Source organism: Lepisosteus oculatus, chromosome 14 (genome assembly GCF_040954835.1).
Source record: "Lepisosteus oculatus isolate fLepOcu1 chromosome 14, fLepOcu1.hap2, whole genome shotgun sequence".
NCBI lineage: Eukaryota > Metazoa > Chordata > Actinopteri > Semionotiformes > Lepisosteidae > Lepisosteus > Lepisosteus oculatus.
The window spans coordinates 50,414,676-50,423,040 of NC_090709.1; the positions used below are offsets into that span (position 1 = coordinate 50,414,676).

Genomic DNA, 8,365 nt, shown 5'->3' on the forward strand with positions numbered 1-8,365 from the left:
AGGTAACAGTTTCACCAATACTATTTGGTAACTTTTTACGATTGTCAGACTTCAGAATGCTTCCACTGATGCTTATAGATTTGACATAATGCGCACTGTGTTAAAGAGCTATTGAGCACAGAACATCTTTACACTTGTGAAAAGATTTGCACGTGCAGTTTATTCTTATCTGTGTGAAAACAGGAAATATCGATGGAGTTTCAGAAAGTAAACAGAGGTATAGAACACCCTATCTCAAATGTTTAATAAATTCAAGTTTGTGAAAACAGTGACAAATCACCCCAAACAAAATACAATTTTAGAATACAAGCAGTTTGAAATGATTAGTTGTTATTAATCACTTAACTTTGAACATATTGTGATATTTAGAAATAACAACAAATCAATATAATTTACTATTTTAGTTTTTCAAATAAATGTTTTTGTTAAAGGAAAACTCATGCCAGGAGATGGGTTCAAACAAAGCTATAGCTGAAAAGGGCAGGCAAAATGTTTAAGTAATCATGGGTGAATGAGAAATTGATGCAGATGTTTAGAAAGAAAGTGGACTACAGTAATATTTTGAGCTTACAGCCTATCCAATGTTATTCATTATTAATCTTTTTTAATATTTTTTTTAATGTAAGAGGCAATACACAATTTGTGTCCTCTATAACACTTCAGTGTACTTTTTAATCAGTTTAATGTTTAACAATGTAATACAAAGCTTAAACTTATTAAATTGTATATACCATTTAGACTGTTAAATTCTGTAATTGACAAAAGATTGTCCCTCAGCATTGACAGGGATTCAAAACCAAGTGTTTTCTGGCAAGAGCCCAAATGCCGCACATGAGAGCTTTCATAGCTCCACCTGGTGGTTTTACAAGATATTCCACCCTACTTCGATACATCATGCGGTATCCTACAGTTCTTTGCGGAACGAGCACTGCGATTTACTGCAGCATACCTTGCACATTTTGAATGGTTGGATCTGTAGTTCTACTCAGTTTGGTGAATTCTTGATAAACCAAACTGGTGCCCTCCCTCTAACTCACCATTCCTCCCTTATGGTAGTGTATGCAGAGAAACCCATGTATATAAACCCATAGGGTCAAATGCAATGGACTTCCCGAGTTAAAACACAGCCGCGTACTAAGTTAGTATGGTACATTCTGGACATCATCTCCCGCTCCAAGTTCAATTGCAGCAAAAAATATGTGGAACAAAGTTGGAGCTCAGCTCAACTTGTGCTTAATCCGGTTCCAAGGGCTCGGCCTTGTTGTACTAATTAGCCCGAACTGGAGAGGACTGTACATCAGAACACTTCTGATTTGTAGAATAATATGTAGGCCACATTAATATACAATTACTTTTCTGTTTCTCATTTATATTCAAACTAAATTTCCTGACAAATCAGTTAGTTTTTAATTTAAGAATTGCATTTAGGCGACAATTCACCTGATGAGGCTACATAGTTATTAATGAGATAGCCAATTATAATTAGTCATGAAACAAATGAGAACAGCAGCTGTGCATTTGAAATTAAACACTACTGTATTATTGCAGCATTAATTTTGTTTAACACTCCAGATGAATAAGCAGACATCATTACAGCTAAATCATTACAAAAGACACCGACTAATAACCAGTAAAGTTAAGTTTTATTTTTAACAGAACTGGAAATTAAACTTATAAAAATACTTGAGCAAAAAAAAAAAAAACACAACAATTGTTCATCTGACCTTCTAAGCATTTTTTTTAAGGCATTTCTTTAGCAGGGTGTGCCTTGTGCTTACTTTTCAGAACTTTGATTTTCTCTCTCTCCTGTGTCAGTTCAGATTAAGTTCTTTAATCAGTTCCAACATTTCGAAGGGGGGAAGTGCTTGCTGGCGTGTTGTTTTGCTAACTCGTGCTTATCCTTTATGACGGTATCTTCTAACACCTGTGCACAATCCAACAACATTACAAGACCAGCGCTATAACAGGAGTCATAAAAACACAAGAAGCCACATTGAACGAGCTTTCAGAATTGTAAAACAACGCTTTGCTTGTCTGTCATTTGGTTTGCATACCAGTCCATCAAGAGCTAGCACAACCCTGGCTGTTTCAACACAGTCATTGGATCACAGCCACAGGACAGAAAAGGGACTGTAAACCACATTAAATCACTTAAGATGCTGAGTTTTTTCCTTTAACATACTTGGGTGCCACCTATTTCCTCCTCATCCCTGCTTTCCTCCAATAACCACAAATACGGAGACCCATCACTAAAATATTTAACAAATCTATCCAGTTGACTCCTCGATTTTATAGAACACATTAAAGCCTCACGCTACATTTATATAAAAAATAGCTTAAGTTCTGTTCTCTTCACTTCCAATGAATGGAGAAAATTTAAAAGAACAGTAGTCTGTCGTTAAGTGAAGGGAGAATGTGTGATCCTAGCTGCAGAAAACCGTGCTCAGTACCATCGAGGTGTAAGAGGGTCAAGGATGAGCAGGAAACTTTGTTAATAAGGAGATGGACACCGCCCAACATGGGGCTCAAACCCACACCCCTGAGCTAAAGAGTCGCATGCTCTACTGACTGAGCTAGCCGGGCACCAGTGTTCTCAAAGATGGTTTTCCAAACTCATACATCAGAAAGACCACCGAAACTAAAATTATTCTGCAGCTAGGATCACACATTCTCCCTTCCCTTAACGACAGACTACTGTTCTTTTCAAATTTTCTCCATTCATAGGAAGTTTCATTTCATACCTCTCTGCACCCATTCTGACTTCACACCTCTTGATTGGCCTTTCTTTCTGTCCCCTGCTCCCGCCTCTCACTCCTCCTCCCTCCCAACCTTTGTTCTCCCGCTACTTTACCTTTGCCTACTGCCCTGTCTCTCTCACACCTGAAGAAGGCTCCACGGCCGAAACGTTGTGTTCTCTTTCTTCTTTTTTTTCAGCATGGAATAAACCTTTTACTTGTGCCTTTGCAGCCTACGCATGCTGGCGCAGCTACCCACCTGAACTAAGACAATTAAACTGTCTGGTGATATTGCTGCACGGGGCGCAAGATCACAATAGAACACGTTATTGTAAAAAATGTTAACATTCGTGAATGAGTATTTTTTTTAATTATACCAAATGTCCGTTAAATAATGAATGATGTTTTTCAGACCATAAACACTATTATATGAAAAAAAAACATTTACTATATATCCATTTAACTTGTTTTTTTTTTAAAAAACATTACAATACGGTAGATGAAAATTGTTGTTCAGCGCTCTTGTATTAAATATACTCTACCAGCCTTTTAAGTCATGTGTCAGAAATAAAGTGTATAAAATTCGCTAAATCAAACAAAACACAAACGCTACGAAAAATAAAAAAAATGTGTTTATCCTGCAATTTTATCTCGTTGAAACGTTTTTTTTTTCTCTGTGGCACTAACGGGCTAACGGTTGGGATTCCTGGTTTCCTGATTACATAGAAATGTGTCTCTCTTCCCTTACGATGTCCAAATGATCAGTTCAGTGTAGAAAAGAGCACCGTAAAACCCCGTCAGGCGTGCAAAACGTAAAAATGAAAGAGATCGCTTTGTTTCTGCCCGCTTTCTCACTGAAGCCCTTTGGTGTGTTAATAGAAGGTTATAACCGCTACACCGTGCGATGTGGGGAGGGGTGATTTACAAGCAGAGTTGACCTTTGAGAAAGGACTCGTCTCGGGAATATATTTCCACATTTTGAAGAGAATTTCTCCATTTCTGTAGCCTGATTTCCACTATTGCTAGAGAGCTGTAGAATCTGGATTAATTTATCCAGCTCTGGGAACAGTGTGTAGATGACAGGTTTGTGACTTTCTCATGAGCACGGTATATGAATCCATCAGATTAAAGACACTGTGAGCATTTGAATAAAATTTAGGATAGTCTGTCCCAGCTCGCCGAGATGGTATAGTGGTCAGTACGTTGTGCTGTGACCGCACTACCCGCGCTTTGAATCCGGGTGACAGCAGCCCAAGACAAGAGAGTTTCCTTCGTCTATGTTATTTCAGTGAAGGGGGGCATGCGTGTACAGCGAGCGATCATCGAGTTGATGTGTTGCCCCATATAAGCAATGTGAACCAACACTGCTTTACAAAGGAGCACGGTCTGATCTTATAGTTGATAATCTGGAGACCAGACCGACCTCTTCTCTGACGAGAAGAAAAGGTCAGGAGCCGCAGTATTTAATGTAAATAAGAGATTTCATTTTTTTCTGTGGCGCAGCTAGTGCCAAACACTTAATCTCGGGGTTGTGAATTCGAGCTCCACGCTGGTAAGAAATCATATAGGTTATGATAAATTTACTTTTTTAAATAAAAAGTAATATTATAAAACTTTCTCGATACCAGTTTGCAGGTGACATGTTCTTTATAAAAATAATCTTTAGTATGGGATCAATAACCGCGCCGGAACAAATATCGGAAAGAATCGCCTGTCACTAAGGTATTTAAGTAAAGTAGAGATATAATCAGAAAACCTACATATAGGAAATGTTAGTTACTTTGTATGTGCTTTAGCGTTTTCTTTTATATACCGAAAAAAAGGTTCAAGGCGTTCTAGTCGCTGTACTCCTCGTAGATAATCTCAACGAAATCACAATACAGTACAGGACACGCAGTGAGAAGCTCACGCAACGAATAGTCTTGAACATGCCAAGCGTAAAGGCACACTGCACATCTGCGAAACATCACATCCTAGTTTAGTTTCAGTGAGATTATAGACTGGAAGCTAGGAAGTCTCAGATCACTTTTTTATTAAATGTTCAAGCAAACCCAAATACCTTTGCAAGAGACATTTCAGAATCCCAGTCAAATCCAGTATGATTGCTGGATCCCTCGAATTCGACAATATCACAGATCTGCAGTCCACGTTGTGCAAGACATACCGCACAGAGCATTTCTAAGACAGGAAATACATTTTCGTTACGAAAAGAGATATGCTGTACGTAGAGTGAAATGGTCTGGTACGAGTCCTAAATTTGAATTAAACATTAAAGCTGTGCGGAGTTTATCTTGATTTACCTAGTTTAATCGTTTCAGAAAGTGTAATTGTATTATTTTATGTACCCTTGACGATTCTACTGATGTTATAAGTGCTCTTGTTTATATTGAATCTATTTTGTTGTTCAAATAAAAAGTAAAAAAAAACATTCCGGATGCGTCTGCTGTAGAAATAAAATGACATCAAAGGCGTTGTACGTAGAGTTCTGAAGCCTGTTCCACAGAAGAACTAGCTGAGATGAAAAGCTCGATATTCTACTGACAGGGCTATTCCTATCAACTCAGTTTCTTTCTGAAACAACGTTTTCCAAGAAAAACTTACACTTTGCAAAATTTGAAATAAAATACTTGCTTAAAAGTGCAGATTATTTTTTTCCCAAAAACTGTAAAAGGAGAAAACCAACCCGTTGGAGTCTCTGTCGTACCATTGCTCAGTGCGGTCAGGTCGGGACTAAAACGATAGTAAGGTGCTGGTTCAAGCACATCTAGGCACGACTTTCTCACTGTTCCATCGTGAACATCATCTAGAGAAAAAGTGGCATGTAATGTTTAATACATTATTGACCTTATTAATAATTTGAGGGAATATAAATGCTTTGGATGTATCGAATTACAGCACGTAACAACTGAGTACCTGAGTCGATATCACCGGGCAATTTCCAATAACGACCAACATCAGACACTTCAAGAAAAATAAGATTCCATATCTTGGAATGTAGGGCGGGAGAATTCATTTATACTCCTGTTGCATCTTGAGCTAAACTTTTAAAAAAAAAATACGACGCAGATTTGCTCAAGATAATTGTAATCGCCTTAAAGAGAGTTTTCATGAAAACGTACATCGGCTAGCTCTCCACTGTTAATTGACAGAACTTTTGAAGAAACTGTTCTTATATAAGCAACATTCAAATTACACATCTTAATGACCATGAAGGGAAATCTATGGAACCCCGTTTCCGCCAGGGAGTAAAAAAAAAACGCGCTATGCTATCTCATTGTATGTCCTTTTTACTTAAAAAAGGTCTTCTTTAGCTCAGCTGGCAAGACCTGGGTTCGAGCTAATGCAGTGAGGCACGAACTAGGGTGGGAGCTGCGAGGACACAAGCCCTAGAACCCGAATCCATTACAATAACAAAAGGACAGACATTGCAATATGGGCTATTTCGAAGTCGCAAATGTGAGATATAAAGTCGGAATTCTGAGTTACTAAATCGCAATTCTGAGTTGCTAAGTCGGAATTCTGAGATACCATAGAGGTTTTTTTTGCTTACTGGCGGAAACGGGCTTCCATAGAAATCCGGGTTGTGAATAACAACTGTCACTACACACGATTGAGATCTTGAGGCTGGCACCTAAGACCACTCAGCCATCCTGACAAGCAGTGGAGGATGCCCGTTGGTTTGTTAAAGGATTATTAACTACTTTTCTTATTACAGAGATTTCAACATTGCAAGACAATTGACGATTTAGATGTATATCGTGGTACGCAAACCAGGCACGGAGAGGGCTTGAACCCGCGCTCTTCGGTTTATGAGACCGATGCCTTACCACTTGACCACCGCGCACACAGATTAGTTTTTTTCCCATCAAGGCTAATAAATTTTGAAGAAAAAAATCTGTGCACAAATTGCAATGGCAGGAGAAGTAAAACAAATATGATTATGATGTACAGTAATTGTTCACTTAGTGAAATACTCACTTTTTTGGACCACTGAATATAGTTCTTCTGTGGAGCTGGCTTCAGACTCTGCTTATAGCGCCCGTCAAATAAAATAGATATTTAATTTTTACAGGAAGACGCATTCCGAAATGTATCTCTGCAGTTTTAGAAAACGCACAAACCGTATTCTAATTGCAGACTGCAGATCTGTGCAGCAATCGTACTACATTTCACTGTGATTCTGAAATACGTCTAGCAAACATATTCAGGTTTCCTTGAACTTTTAATAAAAAACGACTTCGCTTTCAATCTCTGATGTCACTGTAAACATCGGACGTGATGTTCCGCAGATGTGCAGTGTGTGCCTTCTTGTCTTATTCAAGTTTATTGGATTTTTTAAACGAAAATACAAACTGGACAGTTTCAGACACATGAAGACTCATAAATAGTGTAAATCCGCCGAGCTGATTTACGTGTCTGACCATCTCTCTCCTCCCTCTTTTGCAGTGAGCACTATTTTTTCATTTTCTTCCCTTGTAGTTTCCTCGCTCTTTTACTGTCCCTTTCTCCCACGGAGAGACGGAAAACGTGCCGAAATCGTTTTCACCCTGTGTTTGTTCAACGTCAGTGTGTGAAGGGAAAGCACTTTCTGCGGCTCCAGTGGCGCAATCGGTCAGCGCGCGGTACTTATACAGCAGTGCACAGCGGAGTCATGCCGAGGTTGTGAGTTCGAGCCTCACCTGGAGCAGCGTGTCCTGTCTTTAGCTACTGAAAGCAACTGTCCACTTTAGATACTGCTACTTATAGGTCGTCCTTAACACTTTATCTAACGGGATTGTAGCCTGTTAGGTATTTGCTGGAAATCCGGTCTAAATTAACATCAAAGGAACAGGTAAAGGTTTATTCCACGTCACACCCGAAGAAGGTTCCATGTTGTGTTTCCTTCTCCTTTCAGCATGGAATAAACCTATACTTTTTCCTTTGCAGCTGACGCAGGTCACTACTTAAATTCCCATCAGCTGTGGACCCCCAGCTGATCTCTACACAGATAGATGAGAGATATCTTCTTAGATGAGAGGTCTACTGGGACTAAGGGAGCATGATGGGGTACCAAAGACTTGAAAAAGCTCTCGCATTAGATTCTGTTTTTGTTGTTTCCCAGATTTGTTTTTAATGTTCTTTTTGTTTTGAAGTTGTTCCTTTTTTTATTTTATTTTCTGTAGTCGTTAGACTACTACAGTGATTTACCTAGGTTCCCGGAAGGCTTCTTGCATCGTGGTTGTTGTGTTTTTGGGTTACAAGTATTTTTTTTTCTATTGATAGGACCCCACGCATTACTGTGGGACTAGTTAACTTAAGTTCTTACATTGTACCTGAAATTACCACATAAACTACTACTCTGTTTTTCTTTTTTTAAATAAAGGCACAAATTATGTTTTTTTTTTCTTGCAGCTGATTGGCAATGACCCTACAACGGGTCATTGCAACGAACGTGGCTGCTGAAATTTGTCAGCAGCTCCATACTAAACCTGTTCTCAATTGCAACAAACCTAAAATAACATATGCTGCCCATTAGATGTTACCGATGTAGGAGACTAACTTAAACCACCTCTTCACAGGGTTTATGTAGCTCAGTAGAGGAACAGTCGATCGCATTTGAACTGTTCTGAATGTAGTGGAAATAATATGGT

General features: G+C 38.8%; 1 non-coding gene across 1 annotated transcript; it reads left to right on the plus strand.

Moving 5' to 3' along the window:
- Window positions 1-7,328: 7,328 nt before the first annotated feature.
- On the plus strand, window positions 7,329-7,422 carry trnai-uau (transfer RNA isoleucine (anticodon UAU)). Its single transcript has 2 exons — window positions 7,329-7,366; window positions 7,387-7,422. It is a non-coding gene; the product is annotated as a tRNA-Ile (tRNA).
- Window positions 7,423-8,365: the final 943 nt, after the last annotated feature.